At 39.6% G+C, this 27,698-nt stretch overlaps 1 pseudogene; it reads left to right on the top strand.

Moving 5' to 3' along the window:
• The first annotated feature begins 5,403 nt into the window (after positions 1-5,403).
• Positions 5,404-27,698, top strand: part of LOC148824417 (uncharacterized) — a 310,106-nt pseudogene continuing 287,811 nt past the window's right edge.

Raw genomic sequence — 27,698 nt, 5'->3', positions numbered from 1 at the left:
ACATTGGGTCAATTGCAACAAACTTTCGAAAGGAGCACACAGCTGCGGACTAGTTAACACGGTTCTATCTAGAGATCATCTCCAGCTCTGAGCTCAATTGCAACGAGAAACAGTGCGGAACAAACCTGGAGAGCAGCTGAACTTGTGCTCAGGTTTCAGCACTGTTGTTTTTCTAATTAACACTAACTGCAAGGGCTCTGAATCAAAGCTTTTCAATTATTCTGGTCAGTGTGTTAATATGTAGGTCATAATTGTTATTTTTCTGTTTCGTTCAAGTATATAACTGGATATCACCAATAATTTAGTTATTTCCAATTAAACAAAGGCATATATTTTAAAATATTGCAGATCTGGGTAAGTTTGCTCACAAAAGCGAGAAACTTAGAACGGGACTTAAAGAAAGAGATTTTGGCTATCTTTGTTTTTCTTATACTACATTGGCCCGATGGTGTGCTTAAGTCTTCCATAAAACTCAGAGGATGGTTTCAATCCATTGACCTCTAGGTCATGGGCCCAGCATGCTTCTGCTGCGCCATTCTGCTGTATGATGCAAATGTCGACACAACTGTTCTTTCTATGCCTTCTAAAAGTACACCTGAGATTAAAAGTTGCAACGGTAAAAGAAGATGTCATCTTAAGCACTTGGTGTTTTTTAGTACAGATTTTCACACTGTGCTCTACATAGACATGCCTTCAAGATCGCTAAGAAACAGAGCTCCTGCTTTCCGATGCTACTGATTCTGTAATCATAAATCACCAATTCTTTAACAAGAATCGGCAAATCGAAGCCCAAACACATATTCACATCGGTGTCCTAGTCTAATAACATTATGATGTAAGCATTAAAGAATCTGTGTGGTTTCGTGTGATTTTTTTACCATAAGATTGTTTCCCAACTGGTCGGGATGGAGAAAGTTCAGATTGATCCATTGGGATCGTACTGGATTTGACTGAGATTTTGAAATGTTCCTTGCAAAGTTATTCAACTTTGCTTGAACCTTTCATAAAAATGTGATCTGAAAAGTCTTAGCTTAAAATCTTTAATGTTTCTGTCACTAAACTTGGACGTGATGTTCCAAAGTTGTGCAGTGTGATTTTATTCTTCAAGAATTCTCGGTGTGTGAGCCTTTACTGTGACATGTGATTTCATTTACATTCTCTACATGGAGTATGTATAAGTACGTATGATTATTAGTAAATATAGTGAAATATAAACGTATCAAATGCAGACGAACATTATAACAAGAAATCACGTCAAAATCTCATGGTAAACCAAGGGTTAAGTTTTACAACTTCAAGTACAACAATTTCATTACAAAAAGAGCAAGATGAAGACATTAAACACAAAACAGACACATTAAAATACAGAATCAGGTATTTAAATTGCCACCAGGGCAGAAATGTTACTAGGTGTTAACAGGTGAGAACAGTTCTGTGACTCATCAGTCATTCTGACAATGGAGCAGCAGGAGGTGAAACTCTGGACAGAAACTGCAGACAATGGAGCAGCAGGATGTGAGACTGCAGACACGGTGAAAAAGAGAGTGAATGAGACGGGAGCAGGTAAAGGTTTATTCCATCCTGAAAAGAAAAGAGACAGAACGTTTTGGCTTTGGTGCCTCCTTCATGTATGAGGGGCAGCTGATAAATCAAACAAAAGAACAAAAGATGGGAGTGGAGAGGAGACGAGCAGGAGAGAAAGAGCATCAACACTCAGGTGGTGTGAAGTCAATGAGAGGGAGCTGGAGAGCTGTTCTCACACTGACAATACCAGCTAACAGCTCTGACCTCTCAGTCACTCTGCTCCTCTGGATAACTGAAACAATGAGTTTACAACTGCTCTTTCTGTCAGAATGCTGCTGGTTTGTCAGCTGTAAAATTTTAAATGTGGACAGAAAAGACTTCATTCAAATCACAGTCTTTTAGGGACTTTATTTTTCTTATTCTATCAACATTGCTGTTTTTTTCTGAAAATGAAACAAAGGATTTCTATAAATTATAGAAATCATCAATTATAATAAAACCAATCTTTATTATGAATAGAGATATAAAACTATCTATTGTAAGCAGAAATATAATTTGTCTAACTAATTAAATCCCATAAAAGCCCATAAATTAATGGATGCACAGAACATGTAGCATGGTGTACTTAGATTATCAGAAGGTTTTTGACCTACATTCCATTTTACATGTTCTGTTTAAAACAATATTTTCAATGCCTGATGTCTTGGAGATATCAAACCAATTGGCAACAGGAATTGTCCACATTACCGTCTATTAGCAGACATTGTTCAGATATGGATCCATTACATTAAAAGTTTAATGCCTTTATTTCAATACACGTTTAAGTACTGTTATTTATTTCAATACAGGCGAAGGATCTGGAGATATATGAAAATACAACATATATATTTGTATGTGTATATATATCAATATATATATTGATGTGTATATTTTATATACATATATTTGTAAACAAGGCTACATTTATTTTTATTATTTTATTTCATTGTAAATTCAACAAGATACAACATACTGAAAGTCCTTCATGTGAAGTGCATAGCAACAATCACTAAGGAAGTGAGTCATGTGGTAGGATGTAGGAGGAGTGATCGCTCAGTTCCTGTTCCTGCTTTAGGTGTGAATTCAAACCCTTGCAATAATATAGACCCGTAGGTGCGTAGGAGTCATAGTGTTTGTCATATCAGTATCAGCACAGCAATCTCTCTGTATTTGTGATCAACTTTGGTTAAATATGGCAATTTTACTGTTCAATCTGGAAACTAAGCTTCACTCTTTCATGGAGGATTTGCTCAAATCAATCGTGCATGAAGTTTCACATGTGTTCCGAAACAGGATGTCTGACTCCGAGGATGAGATTGAAAACAAACTCCGCAGCGTCTCCCAGACTCTGGTGAGACGGGCCGTGTTTAAAATCACACAGTGTGTGGAGGACAGTGTCGGGAGTGAAGTGGCGCAGCTGAAGAAGGAAAACGAGAGCCTGAAGTTGAGATTGCAGCTGTGGGAGAAGGAGTCGGGAGCAGAAGGAGATCGGCGACAGACAGATCATGTTGGACACACGCTTCCCTGTGAAGTCCCTGCAGGAATAAAGGAAGACATGGACACGAAACTGCAGCTCTCAGGTCAGTGGGGTGACTTGTATGTAGTCAAGGTGTGTGTGAGTTTAAAAACAGTGTCTTTAACTTCCTCACTGGTGAGAATATAGTGGAGAGATGCAGAGTCAAGTGGGAAAGACTTGTGATGTAGCAACGGGATTCTTTAGTGGAAACTGAACTGTTTTGTACGGTTACGGTGCTGAAAACAATTGTTTCACTGAATCAGTAATTAGGAAAGTAGACATATATATATATAGTTTTGCGATGTATTGCTTTATATTATTATATGTATACTAATGATTGTGTATACAAAATAATTTTAATAGGTTTAAGAATTACAGTCCTCCAGGGCCTGTGTCTATATTAACTCATCCCAGTGTACTCTAATGTCCGGTCAGTGTGTGTTTTAACCCCTCTCTCTCAGTGCAGTGTTAGTGTACTGGAGTGTCCAGTCAGTGTGTCTGTATGAACCCCTCTCTCTCTCTCTCAGTGCAGTGTTAGTGTACTGGAGTGTCCAGTCGGTGTGTTTGAATCAACCCCTTTCTTTCTTTCAGTGCAGTGTTAGTGTAAATGTAATGTACTTGTGATGTTATTACAGTAGACGTACTTTTTACCCCTTTATATGCACTTATTCCCCTCTGCTTAAACAACACACATTGATTGTGAGTGTACTAGAACGTGCATGCATGTAGTTTAAAGTATAATAAAACCAGTGATACAGCTTAATTTCTCTTGACTTGCCTTTCCTCTTCGATGGAGATGCTGCATGATAACTAGTGACTAGTTCCCGAAGAGGAGCTCTGTTTCTGTTGCGTGGTGTATAAGAGTTGAATTTTTGTTTCCCACATTCTTTACGTTTTTATTTACAGTATTTGAATTTTTTTGTTCACCGTTAAATGGCTATACATGAATTTGTGTAAAAATATGTTACATAAAATACTAGTCTGCTGTATTTTCAGTCCCTTTTCACTTTATCTGTTAAAAGAGATTAAATGTGTTTGAATGCATTTAAAGTTTGGAAAATTAGTTTTTAAAACTTAAATTACATGCTACTAAATAATATCTTTGCCATCTCAAGTTTAAAATTTAAGCTACTTTTTGTGCAGATATTACTTCCTTTTGAGCACTACTCTAAGCACGTATTAAAGTTCAGGGCTAAATATTAGGCTCCTTACTTTCAGCATTTACATATTTCCACTTGGTCAGCGTTTTGGTCAGTTTTGTCTTCTTCCAAATCGGCTATTGTAACACTCCACACTCTGGGGTTTCTAAATCCACATTGAACAAACCCCAGTATGTCCATAATTTGGCAGCCAGAACCCTAACCAGGTCTAGTACAACTGCTAACATTACTCCTATCCTGGAGTCCTTGCACTGGCTTCCTGTGAAGTTTCCTGTCGACTTAAAAATCCCCCTGCTCACCTATAAGTCTCTGCTTGGCTTGGCACCTCAGTACCTGTCTGAATTAATATCGCTCTACTCCCCACCTTGCAACCTTCTCTCTTCTGTTTCTGGTCTCCTATCTGTCCCCCAGTCCATCTACACTCTGTGAATGACAGGCCCTTCTGTTATACCCTAAACTCTGGAACTCTATCCCCAAGGATATCAGAGAGTCACCTTCCCTAAACTCTGTTAAATCCAGACTCAAAACATTCTTCTTTAGAACAGCCTTTATCTACCTGTTCTTTACCCATCTGCTCCTACTGTATTTTGTGCCACCATCTACTAGGGCTGGGCGATATGGCCAAAAACATTATCATGATAAAAAATTTCATATCAGTCGATATTGATAGTTATCACGATAAATGTCAAATCATTATTTCTTTCAAGTTTAAAGGCAGATTTTTTCTCCTGAGTGAAAGTTGAAGAAACCAGACAGTTAATTGGTAAATTAACAACTCTTTATTTTAAGAACACAACAAACACTTGCCAAACAGCAGAAACATTAAACAAATCTGAAGTAGAGAGTATTCAAGTCTTTTTTATGTCAAAATATGCATGAGTAAAATGTACAAAATAAATATCTTAATAGAACGCTGTGCACGCTGCTCTGTTTTATGTCTGATCGTAAAAAGCCAAAATATCTCCAAATTACCAAAGTTGAATGACCTTTTCTGTCGATGATGTCATCGTCCTTCGAGCTGGTCATTGGCAGCACTACATTTGCTTCAGTGTCACTCATTTCTCCACTCTTCAATCCTGTCAGCCACCACCGTGTGGGTTAACAACACCACGTTAGCTGCCTGGTCTGCAACACGCATGCGCACTCGCGTAGTATTTTGTGCGCATGCGCAAAGCATAAACATATGTATCAAACATTTATCGAACTTTTGTTAAAATTATATCGAGAAAAATTATATCGCGATAATTATCGATCGAATTATCGCCCAGCATTAACATCTACTGTCTCCTCAGTATATTCTCATCATGCTTATATTTTTGTTGTTGGCATCATGTAAAGCACTTTGAGAAGTCACCATTAAAGGTGCTATATAAAATAAGTTAATTATTATTATTATTATTATTATTATTATTATTATTATTATTATTATAAGGTCTTGGTTTCCTGTCCTGTGTTTTTTAGGATCAGAGTCTAGTGATCTCCCTGATGCTGGGGAATGGGCTTCTCTTGAACAGCAGCAGAATGAGGACGAGTGGGGCTCCAGTCTGATGCAGGAGACAGAGCTCACTGCTGCAGAAGGGAAACAGACACTCAGTGAGAAGCACACTGACAGCAGACAGAGTGTCAAGGATCTGGACTCTGTGCCCATGGTGAAGACAGAGCCTGAGAGTGAGACACCTGGGCTCTTAGTATGTGATGATTTTACAGAGAAGATTAATAATCTGAACACAAACAACATTACACAAGGTTGTAATTAACTGGGCTGTGTCACTGTACAAGAGCACAGTGAAGAACAGGATGTTTTAAATCTTCCAGAGCAAGACATGGAGCCCAAGTTGATTGACACTGCAGAGCAGCAGACTGATGTCCCTGGTGAAGAGAATAGTACTGAGTTACAGCACCCAGAGGAGAGTCAGTACAGGGAGGAACAACGGCAGCTCCAACAGGGCTTGATAATAATTAGGCCTTGTTCTGTTCAAGTGGAGAGATTGTCATTGCAGAGTCTAAAACAATTATACGATCCCTTAGTATCCGATGACTTTACACACAGGTTTAAAAATTTGGTTACTGAGAAAACTGTTGAAAGTTTTAATGAACTGGAGAGCATGTCTGTTCTTGGGCGAAGAGAGGAACAACTGAATGAGCTGGGCGGTTTTAGTCTCAGAGAGCTGGAGAAGGAGCCCCAGATGATTCACACTGCTGAACAGCACACTGAAGGACATGGTGGAGAAAACACAGCTCTGTTTCAGCACCCAGAGCAAGACCATTCCATGGAGCATTTGCAGAATAAGAGACCCCAGCACAATCAGAGGATGAGGAAGAATCACTCAAGGCCTTGCTCAGATAGAGTGGATAAACTGCCATTACGGCACAGACAGGAGCGGAGTTTCTGTCAGTCTAGCATTTCGAATCCCTACCAGCACCTTCACACAGGAGAGAGACCATTCAGCTGCAGTCAGTGTGTGAAGAGATTTAGTCGGTTAAGCCACTTAATAAACCACCAGCGCATTCATACAGGAGAGAGACCTTTCAGCTGCAGTCACTGTGGGAAGAGTTTTAGTCAGTTAAGCTACTTAAAAAATCACCAGCACATTCACACAGGAGAGAGACCTTTCAGCTGCAGCCAGTGTAAGAAGAGTTTTAGTGATTCAAGTACTTTAAGAGTCCATCAGCGTATTCATACAGGAGAGAGACCATTCAGCTGCAGTAAGTGTGGGAAAAGTTTTAGTCAGTTATGTAACTTAAAAAGACATCGGCACATTCACACAGGAGAGAGATCATTCAGCTGCAGCCAGTGTGGGAAGAGTTTTAGTCAGTTATGCAACTTAAAAAGCCACCAGCACATTCACGTAGGAGACAGACCATTCAGCTGCAGTCAGTGTGGGAAGAGTTTTAGTCGGTTAAGCCACTTAAAAAGACACCAGCACATTCACACAGGAGACTGAACATTCAGCTGCAGTCAGTGTGGGAAGAGCTTTAGTCAGTCAAGTACCTTAAGAGCCCACCAGCGTATTCACACAGGAGAGTAACCATTAAGCTGCAATCAGTGTAGGAAGACTTTTAGTCAGTCAAATAACTTAAGAGCCCACCAGCGCACTCACACAGTCAGCGTGGGAATAGTTTTAGTGACTGAATCACCTGAAGAGCCCACATATTAAGATCACTTTATTGGCCATATACATTTTTTTGTATTAGGAATTTATCTTTTCACAGGTTGCTCACCATGAGGCCCACAGATAGGGAGAGAAGCTTTGGGTCAGAGCACAGGGGGAGCCATTTGTACAGCACCCCTGGAGCAGTTAGAGTTTGGGGGTTTGCTCAGGTATCCAACAGAGTAGGATTCCTCAGTAAGCTTCAGGATTTGAACCAGCACCCACAGGCCCAGATCCTTAGCCATATTGCCACCACACCACCCTTATTCGTACAGCAGAGAGACCTTTTAGCTGCAATCAGTGTGGGAAGTGTTTTAGTGACTCGTGTACCTTAATAGCCCACCAGCCCACTCACACAGAAGACCTTCATTGTTCACCAGTGCAGTCACACAGGCAAGAGTTCATTCAGCTACAGTCAGTGTGGGAAGAGTTTTATCCAGTCAGGTGACTTAAAAACACACCAATTTAGTCACCAGTTTTTATTTTAATCATAGTCTTAGTCTTGTCAATTGAAATGTCTATTAGTTGAAGTAGGTAGCTGCGTCAGCATGTGACATCCGTAAAAGTTTCCACAGCTGACTTTTTGTGTTTTCTTTGTTCTTTTTTCAGAGGAATAAACCTTTACTTGTTCCTAAAATGTCTATTGGTCACTTTGTAGTCGGCCACTTTTGATTTAGTCTAGTCATCTAAATGTTGACTATGATTACTCTTACTTATGGTTGATTAGAACAGAATTCTAGTCATGCAGTTTACTTTATGTGTATAATAAAATATAAGTCTAAATTGAATTCTTTATTCCTTTATAGTCTTGGAATGTTAAGTTTAGTCCTGTTTAATTTACAATTAAGACTGTTCTCATTGGATAGGCTTGTAATTGTGTAACAGCTTACCATGTTAAGCAAGAAATGTGTATAAAACAGATTAGGATTCTTAACTGTAACTCTTAAGAAAAAGAGACACATCTTTGTTGCACAATCTAAATTTTATCAAACACAAGAAATATTTATGCAATAAAGGGTAAATAATAAGGGATTGGAGAAATTGTATGAATCTCTCTTGATAAGAAAATCTATTTTGGCACCATTACTAATAATTCCATATTTTTATGTTTTGTTTTTTTTCAGTGCAGCTTTTTAATTTTTTTTTAAACCAGACAGGACAAGCAATATATATATATACACTTTAACAGTCTCATAAACTAAGTGCAATTAAATATTATTTTCTGATGCCCTCATATGAATATGATTCATAGTTTCTGCATAGCCAGAACCTGTGTCATCACTACCTTAGTGAGCATCTTTGCTTTTTCTCAAATACAACATTCACTCCAAAAAGAAGATGAATTATAAAAGCCAACACATTTTCCAAAGCGTTTTATAATAGTGTCACCCTGGAGGCATGGGTTTGAATCTCACTCGTGAGGAAGAGCTTGCTCTATGGTCTTGGTATCATACAAATGAGGTAAGGCACTATGATGTAGATAATGCGTTAACATATGCACAAACACACAAAATGTCCCATTCCTTTCCTGTTATGTCCTTATCCTATCCTGTATGCTTAATAGGAGTTAAGTGACCTCCTGGTTTCTCGTATATATATATATCCTGACCACTACTGAACAGATACCCGTGTAGCTGATTCAAGATTCAAGAACTCACCCTTTTCGGCACTTTCTTTGTTCACTGGAGATTGTTAATTAATAAACTTTTTTTGGGAAAAAAATTAAATTAATCAGACACATAGGTAGATTTTGATAAAAAGCATTTAGGAGTTGACAAGGTGCCCCTTTGAAATAGTTGTCAGAAAATGACAGAAAGGAATATTACATAAGCTTTCTCACACTGCATGAGAGATGGAATCTGATGGGAGAAAAGCTACCAGTCTTCTTGTTGGGGAATAAAACCCTGATCTCCCACGTGACAGGCGGGGATATTCACCACTATACGAACAAGGGGTGCTTGCTTGCTGCTTGGAGGCATTTCCTCTTATGGCTACTGCTGTTTCAGCTTTTATTTTAATTTCTTCCAGAGAAGTGTAAGAAAACAGGTTTGCATCTGCACCATTCTCACTCCTCCTCTTCTATTATCACAGCTCCTCTTTGTGCACGACCAACACCTACGGAGTCGGTTCTTTCAGCTTTACTAATGAGGTTTTCAAAGGCTGGAAGTAGGGCAGAAGACATGAGGATGCAAAGAGCGTTGTTATCTGCTTCCATCTGCGAAATGTCATTTGTCGACACTGAAGGACTTATTGCCAAGGTTTTGGGTCCAAGTGATTTAGCATTTCAAAAGTACCAGGAAAAAGGAAAGAGCACTTTATCTTTTTTTTTGTGCCGGAACACAATGACATAAGAAGGTCACTATAATCAGTAAGATTCAAACCCACGTGGGAAGACCTCAATGGATTTCTAGTCCATTGCCTTGAGCGCTTTGCCACAACTACAGTAAGTGCTGCTACCGCCACACTTTTGCTACAATCTAACATGGAGTGCGTGGCGGCATCGGGAACCTTTTTCAAAGTCCCTCTCTGTCTTAAAGAAAAATCTTTACAAAATACATGCTAGCAGACAGATACACCTCGGAGGATTTAAGGGGGGCTTGGTTGGAATGATAGTCTCCCCGTCTGGACATTAAAATGGAATTTTGTTAGAGAAAAATGGAGAAATGTGTACAAGGATTTTAAAAGCTGCACCACTGTTTGAATAGCATTTATATTAATGTTGCAGGAATTGCCTTTGATTTACACTCTTACGAATGCAATGAAAGACAAAATGACCAAAAAAATGAAGTCCTGCAGTTAAATATAATGTCGTTGCGTGTCAAAGCAGTATCATACTTTATTCTACCACCGTGGCACTGGGCGTATATGGAAACGATCACACGCTATGAATCATCTTTAAGCAGTCCCTACCGTTGTAAGGCACCTTGAAGCATGCACCTCCATCAATATTTGCGCATCTATGAAAGGTAAACTCTGTAAGGGAATTAATGCTATTAGACCAGCACCTCTGGAAGATCTTAAGAGTCTCTTAACACCACTTCCAGCAACAAGCTTTTTTTTTCCAGCAGGTCTCGCCCATCCAGGTACTGATCTTCGTAGCTTCAATGGGTTATCAGTTTTGGGTTGGAAGGTGATGTAGCTGCTAACTGCAAAACTCAGTGCATTGTTCACTGAGTTTGCTGTGTTTTAAGAGGAGTGTATGAAGATGACGGAAGGAGGATACGCCCATTCCTCACGGGGAGCTCAGAGCAACGAACTGCGCCTACAGCTCGCTGAGTCTTTTCTCATATAACTGCGGAGCCCGGACACAGCGTCTTCAGCCAGTGTTGGAGATTCACAGTTCAGAAAACAGCTGTCTTGAGCAGAAACTGATCTTCCTGCTTTCGTTAAGGTTATTGGAAATGGCGGTTACTGTGGGGTATAGTGCTTGTATCTCTCTTCTCTGGCTAAACACTATCTACTGTAAAGTATAGAAATAGATAAAAAAGCTCAAATACTTCAGTAAGGCCGAGCAGATAGGAAAGTTTAATAAAAATGTTCTGTAAATCAAGTTTGCCTATATTTTAGAGCTCTGATATAATCCTCTCTGCTCCTGCCGCTGTCACTGGGAGTGACTGCATTCCGTAGGGCTACAGGTTGATTTCACAATGTCACATTTAATGAAACGCAGGAGAAACAGCAAGGAAAACAATGTTTTAATAAGTCTTCATCTGGTTTTATATTTCGGTCTTTCACCATTGAATGCATATGTAAATCTTTACTCGATTACAGGCAATCCAAACAGTTCTTAAGGCAGAAATCGAAGCCTCTTTGACTTCCCGCTAATCACATTGAAGTGTTCACGAAGCATTTCCCTGCCCATCATGGGCCCGCAAACCGGTTTCTCCGTTTTCCTCTACCTGTCATTTTCAGCGAGCACAAGACGGGGAGAAAAGGAGACTAGCTGTCAGGAATGGGGTTTGAACCCAGGCCTCTATTCAGAGACCAGAGCACCCGAACAATGGAAGGATATGAAACCTTAAGTCTAGCACTTTAGACCACTCGGCCATCCTGATGAGCTATACAAGGTGGTGTGTTGAAAGCACCAGTAGTTCACTAAACTGAGCAATGCTTTGCTGGAGAAGCGCCAAGTTGCCTGTTGTTGACTAAACGGATCGTGGAAATCAAATATTCGGATCGATTCAGAGTGTGCTTTACAGCCTTTGTGTAATATTTTGATCTGCTAGGGAGCAGTTCTCTTCACAATCTGAATTATCTCAAATGGAGTGACGTCAGTGTAAAACAGCTTGCATTTTTGGGAACAGACATTGTATTGCGTATTTCTAATTGGTTTATTTTCCTGATAGTATTGTATTTCCTGATGCATTGTGATGCATAAAAGCCAGCTGCATAAAGCTCTGTTACGCGTCATTTATGACGGCTTTTCAAATAGCAGCCAGTGCAGGATCAAGACATACTCCTGGCTTCACACTCCGAACAACCAAGTCCTGCTTATTGTTGCTGAGGGTTGCGATTTGTTGCCCTGAAACGTCGCCGTTAAGTATCAGAATGTGTTATGCATTAAACACAACCCACAAGGAAATAAAGATTGTAGCGTGATTCGGGAAACTATTGGAGAGGTATGTTTTAGGTGCTCAGCTACCACAGTGGGTAGAGCATGAAACTTTTAATCTCATGAGTTTGAGTCCAATTTGGGTTTCTTGATTTCCTCTTGATCTCTCCAACCATGTAGTAGGATCATGCAAGTAGGACGCGATAGCATACTGGGATCCCTAGTGCCTAATGACTTTTCATAATTCAACTTGCTTACACCGTTGGGCTTTGTTCAAAAACTGCTGTGAAATCAAGAGCTGAGCAGGAGTCTGTGTAAATGGAGGCAGGTCTGCTCACGAGCAGGGAAACACTTCATCGTTTACTAATTGAAGACCACAATCTGCCAAAACACTTATGCTAATTAGTAACACTTTTGAAGTATGTATTATATTGTAAATACTCTTATTTGAAAAAGCTTAAATTCGCATACTGTTATTTGGACAGCCCAAACCAGTCTGACCTCCTACAACTTTCTGTGCCCGCTGAGTAGATCTTAAAGCAGCTGCAGCCAGAGTAGCCGTGATGGCAAGACAGTGCTTGGAGTTCAACTATTCTTATTTCTTCTGCAGAACCACCGGTATCGGAATATACTGATCCGCATAAGTAGCGCTTTTGGTTTCTGATCATTTTTATTGAGCGCTGCTCTAAACTTTACATTTGTTTGGGCTAGTTTTCTTTTTTCTTTCTTATTATTTATTGACGTGTTAAATGTTAATTGCCTCAGTAGTTGCCTCGGTGATTTTTGGCTGTTCTCCCTTGCAGGGAGTCCCCCACGCACAGCTTTTCTTCATCAAGAGCAGAGACAGAAACAGACTTCAAACTGAAATGAATTACTTCTTGAGGGTTTATGACCGTCTTTAAAAAGCTGAGAGAAGGCGAAAATGTCTTTGGAAATGAGGAAATGTCTGCTAACAGTAATCAGAGCTCACGCTCAGCTGCAGACAAGTGCTCCACCATAGTACAGTGTTGAGTACCCCTGCTTGTTGCGCGGGAGACCGGAGTATGTTTCTGTGACAGTGTGCTGGTTTAATTATTTAACAACCTGACTTCACTTAAAAAGTGTGTACTGTGTACTAAGTTTCGGACTAGTTAGTGTGGTAGAATATGGAAATCGTCTCCAGCTCTGAGCTTAACTGCAACAAGAAGTCATGCTGAACAAAGTCAGACCCCAGCTGAACTTGTGCTCAGTGTGGTGCTCAGGACTCAGGAGCATTGTTGTGGTTCTAATTAGCATGAACTGCAGGGGCTCTGAATCAGAAGATTTCAATTTATCTGATCAGTAAATTAAAATGCAAGACACTGTTACGATCCCTGCCTCCCGGCAAGGAAGAGGCAGAAGTAGGCGTAGCCTTACTCCATCTGTTTACCTATCAGTTTTCCTATTCACCACCACACCCCCGTCTCATCCTACTTAAACACCTGTCTTTCCATACCTCCTTGCTCAGTATTGGTTTACCTTTCGAGCTTCCTGGTTGCGCTACTCCTACTTCTACCTTGTGTCCTTCTTGGTTACGGTTTACGGTTTTTCCCCTACGGGTTTTTTTGACTACGGTTTTTCGGATCACGGCTTGGCTTCGTTACTCACGTTCTGTTTTGGATCTCTGGCTTCCCCTGGACTATCGGATTGCTCTATTGTCTACGGTATCGGATCACGCTTTGGCTTCGGTAACTCATTCCCTTTTGGATCAACGGTTTCCCCTGGACTTTCGGCTCATTCCGTCGACTTCGGCATTCTTTGGATCACAACTAGGCTTTGTCAGCTCCTGCAAGTGGGTTCATTCACTGGTTTCGGTTTCACTTACCGAATCCGTAACAGACACTTTAAAATAGGATTATTACTTTGTCTCTGTCCTTTTTGTATATAACCGAATGTCCCTCACGGTTTAAAAAATACCAGTAAGGACACATAACTCTTAATTCGGTACTCATTGCAAATATTCCAGAAACAAGCACGTCCGGCAGAAGGGGTTGAAGGTGAACATGTATCGTATTTTAATGGCTTCTATTTCCACTGACGATTGAGACAGATTCATGAGGAGATCCTTCACATGATTAAGTGAACACATCTCTATTTTGGTCTGATGTAGAGGCTACATTTGTGTCAGCAGTACTATAAATGTAAGTCTTATACACTTTCAGGGGCTGCATCTGTAGCGCTTCATCTAAGAGGACTGTTTTACTTTACCACACGGTTACATTCACCCACCCAATTTATTCTCAGAATACCCAATGGCTCAATAACCCTGTTTTCCCCTGGGAACCACCAGTGTACTGTCCCATCCCATTCGAAAATATAACAAATATATTCAATTAACATATTAAATTAACAAATATATTCAATGAACTGTGTAACACAGAACTGGAAAGGTGAAACCAGGATGGCTGAGCAATTGAGTAGTTAAACTATCACCCAGGATGGCTGAGTGGTTAAGGTGTTGGATATAAGGCCCAATGGGCAAATGTCTATGTGGGTTCAATCCCTGCTCCTGTAATGTGCTTTTTAAGTGACAGAACACTTTGAAGATTTACACTCTATTAAAATACGGATTTACTAAATTTCAGTTCTCTTCACTCCCTGGGATAACTGAACTCTCACCATCGCATCCTGAAGGCTTAACGTGCATTAGCTGTGATACAGGTTCTAATAAAGACAAATGAAACTGTATCAATAATAAATGACATGTTTTAAATAAACATTTATTAATAAACATCATTATTAATAAAAATGGTGTGATGGGAAAGCAAATTAAGTATTATAATGATATTCCAAGCAACTGATGTGTGCCGGAGCCAAATGTCGTCCACTGTAGATTGTTTAAAAATTGTAAGTGAAGGTCAAAACTTATTGTTGAGATAATTAACAATTTGTTGATTCCTGCAGTTACAGATTAAAACGTGAGAAGATTTTCTCTGTCCGAGTGCCTGGTGTGAATATGCTGAACACAGTGTCTTTGATTTATATACTCAAACAACCAAAGAATCCCATTCTCGTTGTCCTATGGTTTGTCAAACGTGATTCTTTCAAAGTGGGTGTGATTTCGTTTAGTTTTTCGCTCCTGTACTAGAGCAGTAGACGCACATAAGGTATATTAGGCTGACAGCAGGAACACATGGCCCACAAACAGTGACAGTATCAGAGGTGTCTGCACTATGTTGGTTTGTGAGCAGCGATAAAATAAAATGCCGAGGGAGCAGGTGTGCCTGCATTAATAAAGCTCCATCGAGCGGTAAAAGAAACAGAACAACCAACCTAAATCCACTAGCAAGTTTCTGTAGCTGAAATAACAGGCAAAACTGCTCCACGTGAGGCTTGAACTCACAACCTCGGCATGACTCTGCTTTGTACTGCTGTATAAGTAATAAAAATAATAATAATAATAAACTTTATTTTATATAGCGCCTTTAAAGGTGGCTTCTCAAAGCGCTTTACAGGATGATAATAACAATAAATAAGAAGACTACAACAATAAATAAGAAGATTTCACAAGATAGGACACAATTATAATTACAACAATAACAATAGAGGAGACCGTGGAAGGTGGTATTAAGAAGAGCAGAGGGGTGAAGAATGGAACCAGTTAAGTAAAGGCTTTTCTGAAGAAGAAGGTTTTGAGTCTGGATTTGAAGGAGTTTAGAGAAGGTGACCCTCTAATATCCTTGGGCAAAGAGTTCCAGAGCTTGGGGGCATAGCAGGAGAAGGCCCTGTCGCCCATACAATGTAGACGGGCTTGGGGGACAGTAAGGAGGGCAGAATTTGAAGAGCGGAGGTTGCGAGGTGGGGAGTAGGGCGATAAAAGTTCAGACAGGTATTGAGGTGCCAAGCCATGTAAAGCCTTATAGGTGAGCATGAGGATTTTAAAGTCTACGCGGAATTTGACCGGAAGCCAGTGCAAGGACTCCAGGATAGGAGTAATGTGAACACTTGCACTAGACCTGGTCAGGATTCTGGCTGCTGAATTTTGGACATACTGCAGCTTGTTCAGAGTAGATTTAGATACCCCAGGGAGTAGAGCATTGCAGTAGTCAATTCGAGAGAATACAAATATGTTGATCAGCTTTTCAGCCACAGTTAATGATAGCATAGGGCGTAGTCTTGCGATATTTCTAAGGTGAAAAAAAGATGTTTTGACAGTATGCTGTACATGTGGGTCGAATGTTAAGCCAGAATCGAATATAACCCCAAGGTTTTTCAATTTTGATTGAAGCTCAAGTACAGAGCCATCTACAGACAGGGTTACAGGACTGGCTTTACAAAGTTGATGAGGGGTACCAATAAGCATGACTTCAGTCTGTCCGCGCGCTGACCGATTGCGCCACTGGAGCTGCGCAACATGCTTGTTACACGTCTTAGATATATTTATTGGAAGGTTGCAGAAATCGTAAATTACTGATTTCATTATCTGTACGTTTAATATCTAGGAGAGAGAACTCCTTCAGGTTCAGTCTTTGCTTTTGTGAGATGGATCTCCGAGGTGCAGCTTTTTTTTCTTATTACTAAAGATACCTCTACATTGTAAACTATTTGAAGACCTAGAAAAAGGAACGTGGCGTTAGTTGAAATAAGCACTGAATGAATCGCGCTCTTTGAATTGCTAAAGCGATGCCTTGAGGAGAATAAATTAACATACTGTATTCGCACAGGTCACTCGGCCACGGACAAGAACTATCAGCTACCACCACTATTATTATTATTATTATTCAACCAGTTGGGGAACAATACAGTTGAACAATCCCACTGTTCTTATGGCAAGAAAAATAACATGAGACCACTAGGAAGAGGAAGAGTGTTGTAATTCTTTGAACAATTGATTTCTATTTTTCCCTCTTGTGGGCAACCCTGTGGTATTTCTTTTTCTTTTCGTTGTTGTGCTCGGGCAAGTTCTGCAGCGATATTTGCCGCAGAAAGTTTTCCGCAGCTCCGTATTAAACCAGTTCTCAACTGCAACGGACAAAAGATGACTCCAGTAGATAGCTGTGTAGTCGTGTAGGACCACACACGACACAGTGATGGTGCGGCTCTTAATGGACCGGTACACAGACCACATGAGAGGCAAGCAAAACGCTGTCACCAAGCCAGAGGAACAGCAATGAACTGAAAAGATCTGTTACAGACGTCTACTGTATGTTAACCTCTTTAGAGCTCTAGATGCCACGTGTTTCTTTTAATTGTAGATTAACACTCCCAAGTAACAGCACTTTACAGTATATTAATGTTAATTCCGCTGGTGATTGGCTTACGATTGGCTTACTCTGCTGTAAGGAATATAAAGTATATGAAGAATTTAAAACATGCGAACTTAAATGTTCAAAGCTTTCAGGCTCTTTTGCATTTTCCTTCACATATGGGAAAAATTCGATGTGTTCTTGTCGCTGTTCTCCACATAGATAATCTACACGAGAGCACATGTAACAGTACAGGACATGCAGTAAGGAACTCACACAGCTTTCAGCTCAGTGCAAAGTGCAGACGGAGGACTAGCTCGCTGAACAATCTCTCAGGAAATCCCGGTTGAGATTCAACAGGTGCTTCTTCAACAGCTACGACAAGTCGGAAGACCCCCCAGTGGGCAAAAGACGTATAATATACGTCTATTAAACACATACCTTAGACGTCTAAATGTGGTCCGCAATTCGTCTAGAATGAAATTCTAATATACGTCTATTGTTATACGTCAATTATACGTCTATGATTAGATGTTCATTATACGTAAATGGTTGGAGTTCTATTATAGGGATAAATTTAGAGGACTATTATACATATATGGTTGGAGTTCCGGATAACTTTAGAGGACTATTATACGTATATGGTTAGAGGTCTATTATACGGATAACTTTAGAGGTCTATTATACGTATATGGTTAGAGGTCTATTATACATCAAAGAGTTTTACAGGTGTAGAAACTAGTACATCAAGCCAATGATTTGGTTTAGAAATTTATTCTGAAAATACACATTCACACCTGAAAAATATGTATTTCAAATTATACATTGTAAACAATCAATCAACAATCAACATATGGGCAATAATCATAAAAACACAACTAGTCTTAAACTTCAGCTACAAATTCTGGTAACATGGCAATATACAGTATAGTAATGACAAACACAAACTAATTACATTAACACACTAACTCAAAACCACATTTTGATTCAAATATAAATTGTAAAATGTACAACTTCTATATTTCCAAGAAAACAAATATTACAATGGAAGTTAAGATGATTTTTGTCCACTATTTGCAAACCCTGTCTAATTGTCCTAACAGTTAGAACCAGAAACCTATTATTTTCAGTGTCCAGATCTCCTGGCCCCCTGCCTTGCATATGCATTCTTCAAGTAACACATTGCGTGCTCCTTTATTTCTTTTTCTGTTGATGTAGGGTGGGACTTCAGCACCGCAGCTAGGAGAAAATTATATAATACTACTTCCCAAATAAATGATGATTAATATCTTCTTAAGTATAATCTAAAAATGAACGGTTTACTAAGCTCAAAGCTGATATAAATGTATAAATTTGGCTTGCATCATAGCAGTTGAGCAATAAAGTCTGTCCTAATTAAAGAGTACCCAAAGTTTGAAAGTACAACTTAGAATAAGAATAATTAGAGAAACGGCAAAACGATTTTGTGTCATCTTCCCCATTCACACTATTTTTATGTGCCATTTTTTGCTTATTCACGTACTATTTTAATCAAAATAATATTAAGAAAGATCTGTATGTATTCAGATAGTATTATTATTATTCATACTTACTCGTCAAAAGAGGATTGCTGAGATATTTGTGGATAAATACTTCAATCTTCTACGTTTGAAAAACGTGTCAAAAATGGTGACCAACGAATACTAGCAATGCATTGTGGTATATAACCGGAAAATATGCTGGGTTAGATATTTTCTCAACGTATGCGTTTATTAATGTTGTCGATATTATGGTTGAAATTTAACATTGATAATACATCGCGGCTATGTGCCCCCTGCTATGTACTGATGTGCAATGTTAACGCATGCAGTTAGTAAGGATCGGTCACTGTTGTATGGTATTATATATAATGACATTATGGAATAGGATGGGAACAGGCCTGGCATCACGGGGGGAGGGAGGAGTGTCGCCTCTTCAGTTTTGGGAAAAAAGATTTACCTAACTTAATTTGCGCCCTAAAAAAATAGTTGTTGTCAATGGTCAGACAACACTAAATGACACTAACAGTCACTCGGACTGTTTGATGTGCAGGAGGGCTAACTGTCCAGGAACTGCATATCATATCATAACATATCAGTGTCGTTATTGAGTGTCAACATTACGATCCTGTTTGCTCAGGTGGACCGATTCCTTGCAGTAGTTTATCATTATACTTAAAATCGTTATATAACTAGGACTAGTTATAGCAGTCTGTGCTTTCTGTTGGTTTTACAACAATTTTTTCTTAACGATTCAGAACCTCCATGTAGCTGCAAAAATGAATGCTTATGGTACTTTTCGCTCCAGGCAATACAAACCACGAGAGTGACGAAAAATGTGAAACTGAACTTCATCGCAAATACCAGATTGCTAGTCGTTATCTTCTATCATGAAGCACTAATCAATGGCATAGCTGCGAGATTTCATTGGGTAGCTGCACCGTACAGCTCCGTTTCAACCAAAATATCACCCCCCCCCCCCCCCTCAGAATTTCAGACGCCCCCCTACAGATTTTTCTCTGGGCACCGCGCACTGATGGGGGACGGGGTGTCCAGGAAAAGGTACATTATGTAATTATAAAATGTTTATACACTTCAAAATGTCCCTTTAAAACCTTCCTCACACACATCAGTGTGGGATGCGGGCAGGTAGAGAGGTTTTACAGATGCTCATGATGTCCCGCATGGGGTGTTACCTGTTGTAGTATCTCTCTCTACGCCTTTGGAAAGAAAAGAGTGGCTCCACTTTGAGGTAACGTTTTGAACAGCCGTCTTACAAAACAAGAAATGAAAATCAACCGGGAAATTGAACAGTGCACGAATCAGTGCAGTATACAGTAGGAAGCAATTAAACAAAATGATCAGCAAAAATTGTAGTTGAGTAGATTGGAGTAAGAAATTAATTCTATTTGTAAGCAAACGAGAGCCCGCGCTGCGCATGAACCACACCAGTCTTTCAGCATTTCTGAAACGTTTGATTGAATTGACAAAGAAATCCTCTCCCGATCTTCATCTTTGAAAAGGTTAACCTTTTGAGCCAGCAGGCGCAACACTGCAAAGTTGCCATTTTCTCACAGTTGTTTGAAGTTCTGGATAACATTTTGCATGTTTGGTGCCATGGCTTAGCTGGTTAGTGTGCTTAACTAAGAAATAAGAGATCCTGGATGTGAATCCCAGCGGTATCTATCCTGTCAAGTTTTGTGTCGACTTCAAAATCCTTATTCTCACCTATAGTATAAGGTTTTCCATGGCTTGTCACTTCAGTACCTGTCTGAGCTATCAGTGCCCTACTCCCCACCTCGCAGACTTGGCTCTTCTAATTCTGGTTTCATATCTGTCCCCCAAGCCCATCTACACTCTATGAGTGACAGGTCCTTCTCCCGTTATGCCCCATAGCTCTGGTTCTCTATCCCAAAGGATATCAGAGAGTCACCTTCTCTAAACTACATCAAATCCAGACTCAGAAACTCCTTCTTTAGAATAGCCTTTAATTAGCTATTCTTTACCCCTCTGCTCCCACTGTGCTTAGTACCACCATCTACTCTAACTGCTTATCATCTGTATTTTTTTATTTTATTGTTGTCATTCTTCAAAGTGCTTTGAAAAGCCACCTTTAAAGGTGCTATATAAAGTAAAGTTTATCATTATCTTTAAAAATGAACAGTGCATTTTACACTGAGCACACTTGGTTCTTCTTTGAGAAGGATTGCAGGGGTAGGGAACAAGCTTTTCACTCGTGTAGTTGAAGACCATATGCTGGCTTTGTTGCAGGAAATGTCTGAATGCCATCATCGGAGTAAGGAGAGGATCAGGGTTTGGGGAAGTCTTTTTGACGCCTGAAACTGTGTGGTTCCTGGTTGTAACGGCTGGCACTCTACACCTAAACAACAGAGAAAACTGTTGACATCGCTGAACTGCCTATCGGACATTTTGTCGCCTTCTTCTGACCTGTATTTAACGCGATTCTCCAAAAACGTGGCATGTTATATCTGTGCTACCTTTATGGAGGGGGAGCGCACTCCTAAGGATCATAGATTAGATCACAAGCATCTAAAAATGAGCATGAGAAAATGACATCATGCTATAAGGTTGAATGGCACGAGTTCTCCTGTTCCCTCTGCAGAAAATGTGTGTTTTAAAGGAGGTGTCATGTAATTTTTTTGCCAGACAATGCCATGCCGTAAGAACAGCGTGGTTGTTTAAATTAATTGGTCTGAAATTGGTTTGAACCACAGGGAAATAACAACAAAAAACCAAGTGCTTCTTAACACATAGATAGTTGGAGATATTTGGCAGCAGTGGGATTCCAATTCACATCCCCAAAGAGACTGGAGCTTTAATCCAGCTTTTAAGAGCACTCGGCTGCATTAGCCTCGACTGCCTCATACCTCACACTGGCTCACAGAAAACTAGATGACTTATAAGGGCTGGTAGGGACGAAAGGAATAAATGCTTCTTTTTTGGACAAAGTCTTTATCTACTAAAAGAAGAAAAGAAATATTTGATTATTATTTTTTCACCAGTTGTTTTGATCAAATTATTGTAATGCAGTGCCATATTAAGGTATAATATGTACATGAATGTCACGTCTGAGTCAGTGATGGCAGCTGACTATCGCTGGAGGACAGTTTATCATGAGAGAGTAAACCAGCATAATGAGGGAGAAGAGATTGGCCTCTGTGACGCAGTGTCCAGTGACACTAACTATCTGTCCTCCTGTTCTCTGCTAACATAGAGAGTGAATGTCTATTTAGGTGAATGTAAGGTTTCTTTCTTGTAAAATATTTTAGAGCGCATTTTTGTTGCTGAAAATTAATCTTGTGCATTTGAATGAATTCCGATATTGTCACCCAATTCTATACACTGTTTCATCAGAGTAGAACATCAGTCAAAAATGTTGAGAAGGGGCTCCTGTTTTCACCATTATTAGAACTGTGATGCACCAGTAATATTTACTCTTATAAAAGTATTGTAATTGTATTGTTCTATTACAGTCTTGAGTGACACAAACATTCTCTTTTACTGCACTTCTACGACACTTCTCCAGAGGCCAGTTCAGCAAAAAAAGGATCCTCAACAAACACTGCAATCGCTTGATAAAAGCCATTTCTCATCCTTTCTCTTAGTGTTGGTGCAACTATTATATAAAGGAGGTGACTTGACAATGAAAGGTGTAATCATCTTAACAAGAGTCTTCATGAAGGTGTGTGTCCGAGAGCTCTCCACTGGCAATTGAACGGGCTTGTGAAGAAATCAATCTCATTCAACAACCATACACATGAAGCTGAATCCGTGAGCTGATTGACACAAAACAATGTCACTTCACATTATCCACAAAGCTGTTTTGCTTGTCTGACCACCTCTTCCTACATTACAGTGAGTGCATATATTTCAGTTCTTTCTCTTGTATTTTTCTTACTATTTTACTGTCCCTTTCCCCCATGTGGAGATGTATCCACAGCCAAAAAACCCTGTTTCACCCTACGTTTGCGCCAATTTTACAATCTGTGTAGGAGCCTGCCTTACAGAGGTCAAGTGGTGCAATTGGTCAGTGTGTGGTACATACACAGTTTGCACAGTGGAGTTATACTGAGGTTGTGTGTTCAAGCCTCCCCTGTAGCCATTAAGTCTTTTGAACGTTTTCCACCCATAAAAAGCTCATTTGCTGTAGCAGTTTCACTGTGACTTTGCAGGTAAAATATTCTTAATGAGAATAATGTTTCGTATGCAATAAATAACCACACCAGAAAATATTGGAGATCAATGGCTTGTCGTACTTATCGCAGCAGGCACTCAGACACAGAAATGTCCTGTCATTAAAGAAAATTCATGAAGAATTCAATGTCAAGAGGAGTGACATCATTGCAAAGGCAATATTTTCTGATGATTGTTTCGGTTAATAATGATTCTTGTGGGAATTACTACTGTCATTACTACTAATTGTGATAAAAACAGAGCACTCACAGCTCTCTGGATGTTGGTCTGGACTCTAGAAAGTGTTTCTATTCGCAAGCGGCTCTGGACCTCAACACCTGTTGATGGGTCACTTCTGTCAGACACACCAGTGGAGCCCAAGCCCACCTACACACACATTGACAGATATACACCCACACACTTAAACACATTCACGCACACAGACACTACACATACTGACTGACACCACACACATTTATACACACAATCAGACACACACGCACACAGATATACACTCACAAACATTCACAGACACACACATAGACACTATATGCACACATAGACACTGCATACACTCTTAGGTATAGATACACTATAACTAACACTAACGCAGATACTGCTAATATTGCAACAGTAACACTATCATACACTATCATGGTTACTAACACTGACACAAACTACTACTAGACTAATAATACTTATAATAACAGTAATATAGTCATGAAAACTAACATGATGAGTGTTAATACTCTGACACTAACAGTATAATTATCACTAATATTAACATGAAGCATTAATACTAAAACTATCAGTAACACTATCATCATTAATACTCAAATAGTCACACACTGACAGACATACCCACACATACACTTACAAATAAACAACTACACACTGACAGACACCACACACTCACAGACACACATCTTACACACATATTCACAGGCATGCATTCACAGAAACAAAGAGACACTATGCATACTCACAGACACACATTTATAGACACCACACACTCAGAGACCCCACACACTCACACCCTAACAGACACAACAAGCTCACAGACACACATCCACACACTCACAGACACACACCCATAAACTGACAGACCGCACGCTTAACAGACACACATGCACAGACACCACATACACACGTATCTACAGATACACGATAACTAACACTAAAACAAATACTCCTCATATTACAACAGTAACACTATCACTAAGCCATAGACTATCATTATCACTAACATTGACACAAACTACTAATAATAACAGTAATGCTATCATTAAAACTAACACTACTACTACTGTTAATACTCTAACAGTAACACTATTATTATAATTAATATTAACATGAATACGAACATTAAAACTAAAACTATCGGTAGCGCTATCATCATTAATACTCACATGAACACTAGCATTAAAACTACCAGTTGTACTCTCATTAATATTAACATGAATACACTAGTATTATTAATAGTTGCTACCCATGACGTCACATCGCTCTTTGTTACGAACGCGAGACACCTAGAGGCGCACAGTGACGTGGCGCCTGTCGCTGTGGTTACCATACTTATGATTTATAAACACTGGAAAAAATGTATGTAAACTGTTACTTACATACATTTATCAACTTGGAAAAGAATTTTCTAGCTCTAGGATATAGTTACCTAAATAATAATATGAATAAACATTTTAACACCAAACGCACTATGGTAATTGATCGATACAGTCTTTATTGACTGTTTTCTAGTTATTTAAAACAAGGTCAAGAACGGAAAAAGAATCAGGTGAATTAATTGGTTGTCGACAGATAAGTGATCAATAACTCTCCTCCGTGCGCTCCGCGCACCTCCCGCGGTCTCGCTCTCTGATCCCGGCGCTCTGGCTGGTGTCTATGATGTCACAGCGCTCTTTCTGACAGAGCAGAGCGCGTCTCCGCTGGAGGAGACTCTTGTCTGGAGCCCGGGGGGCTTTTCTTACAGATATAACATCTCCAAAAAGAACACACCGTGCTGTGAAGAGAAGTGATTTATAACAGTTGGAGAAGGAGAGCGACAAACCGAGGAAAGAAAATCATTAAACAGGAAAAAAAATAGTTTACTTCGCAGATTAATGTGTTACAAAGCGTACCCGTGTGGAGCAGTAGAGAACGAGCACAAGTCCCTGTAATAAGCGCTTTTAAATGTTTTAAACATTTCATTCAGAGTATAGGAGCCAGGAGGAACAGACTCCTGATCCTGGAGGTTAAAATGTGTATCCTGGTTTTATTTCCAGCCAGCTCTCAGTTTCATAGGTAGTCTGATGATTTAAATTAACTGTATAACTGTTACAAGACTTCATCTAATTATAAATTTATAACACTGTCTGTGAGACACTTGTGAGAGCAGCTGAATCCCAGGGCTGGTGTGGAATCACACACAGACAGGTCTTTTTCTGTGTGATCTGAGTACCACTGCTCAGAGCTACTGTACAGACTGGTCAGCTAGTTACTATTGTAGTGACGACCATCGGCCCATCTGCTACTAATAATCAATATACTGATCAGAGTGTCAATACTGGTGTTTATAAAATAAATACTAAGATAATTCCACACTCACTTGTGTTATAAAATATTTATAAAACATGTTTGGAGGCTGACATACAGTAAAGAAAGTAATACTGAAGGGCTGGAAGTCCTGGAAAGGGTTAATAGAAGCTTCTTGCTCCTGACCTGGAACAGAGCACACAGCTGCCAGATCAGTGACCCCTGAGCCCAGTTCACAGAGAGGAGAACCAGGAGCCATTTTCTGTCTCTAAGAAGGCTGGGAGAAAGGAGAAAAGGGGGAGATGTGACTTGAGTCCAGCCTGTTCTGTCTGATATTGTTCATGTAGCAGCACTGATTGTCTGAATATCTTCTGGTTCTGGATTGTGAGGATAGAGAGCAGTACGGAGTTGAGCTTCTGTCTGAGTGTGAGTCTGAGCTGTGAATCTGACTGAGAAGAGAATTTTTTTTTTTTATTCTGCCTCTGAGAATTTTTTTTCTTTGCCAAGTGTTGTTACATCCCCTTCAGAAACCCTGCACAGACCGCCAGAGTGAGACAAGAGGAGAGACAAATGGAGTGAGAGAAGAGGAGATAGAGATGTACAGATAAGAGCACACGCAGCGAGAGAGACATACGTCTTGACTTACTTTCAAGCAAGTGTTCATTTCCTTTCTGGAGCAAGTTGTTTCTGAACTTCAAGAAATTCATACAACTTCCGAGAGATAAAATACAGCTATTGCTTATCAGGACAGAAGAAATACTGCAAAAAAAATGGCAGTGTTTTTTTCTCCTTTTAATGAAAAGTGCAGAAAAACAACGGCAGTGCATCTCCGTCGGCTTGATTTAGCTTAATACAAGTATTCACTTCCTTTTTTGGAAATTACAGCCTGCGAAAGATTAAATAAAGTTCTTGGTTACTCTTGGTCAGTGCCGAAGAAATACTGCCAGCTGGCAGGAAAATGACAGTATTTTATTTTCTTTAACTACAAACATGTGAATGGAGAAAAGCAATGGGAATGTGTCTCTGTGTAGCTGTTAAACCAAAGGCTGGTGGTTCAAGCCCAGTAAGGGACGCGCTTCGGATTGTTCCGATGTGAACTTAATCTCAGCTAAAAGCCCTCTTGAACTTTACAGGAAATGTGTGTTTTAAACCATTCACGTGTGGAGTTTTATCTTCAGCTGGCTGTAGGGAGAATGCCTTATACCCCCGTTGTGTCCTTAGCAAAAAATATTTTAAAATTATAACACAGAGTTGTTGGAGAACTTGACAATCCTTGACAATCATTATTAAATGAGCACTATGTGAAGTTTGCACACACGAGAGAAGAAATCAGTTGCAATGCACTTCATTAAACTGATGGTATGCTTATCAGTCGTGCATAAAACGTATATAGCAGGGGATGGCTTTGATCCGTCGATCTTTGAGGTAGGGATCCAGGACACTTCTTCTGCGCCACTGAGCTATGTTTAACACAACTGCTTTTGCACCTGAGATGAAAAGTTTCAACGGTAAATGCAGACGTCACTGAGCACTTGGTCTTTTGTAGTACAAATCATCACACGCTGCTCTACATGGGCGTGTCTTCAAGATCGTTGAGAACCAAAGCTTCTGCCTTCCTGGCTACTGATTCTTTCTTCGTTAATTTCCAAATCTTCAATGAGAATCAGTGGAACGAAAACCAAACACATGTACACACTCGCGTCCTAGCGTGAAAGAAAAATGATGGAAGCGTTTGAGAAATAACAAAAGTAGTCTGAACAGCTCCAGCCTATCAACTGCTCTACAAAGTAATCGCTACCTCCACACCCAGTTTATAACACTGAAAATGATCCAGGAAGCACAGCAAAGTTCTAAAAGCAGCGGTTGAAAAGCGTCTAGATACATAAAATGACAATTTCTCAAAAGTAAAATCTTCATCTTTGAAATACTGTCATCCATATATTTTCGTTTTTCTCTTTTTTACATAACACGCTTTCGAGAAAAAAACTGTCTTGTAATGAAGGCTGCATTAGAAAATGTGTATCTAAATTAAAATCGGGTTTATGACTTTTGCGTTATTCAGCTTTCTTAGCGCTTGGGTCTCGATTCAGATATTGCAATGAAAGCAACAGGGGAGTAAGTTTTCCTTTTCTAAATCAAAGGTGATCTGCTCACAAGGAAGTATAAAAACTTCAGCGTTTACTTTTTGAAGACCGCAAATTGTCGAAACACTATTGCTTCATAAGCTAATAAGTAAGGTTTCTGAGCACGCATTGTATTACTAATGCTGTTATTGATAAAAAAAAGCTTAAATTCACATAATGGAATTTGG

This window comes from Atractosteus spatula, chromosome 10 (genome assembly GCF_055471065.1).
Source record: "Atractosteus spatula isolate fAtrSpa1 chromosome 10, fAtrSpa1.hap1, whole genome shotgun sequence".
Classification (NCBI taxonomy): Eukaryota; Metazoa; Chordata; class Actinopteri; order Semionotiformes; family Lepisosteidae; genus Atractosteus; species Atractosteus spatula.
This window is presented reverse-complemented; position numbering and strand designations above follow the sequence as displayed.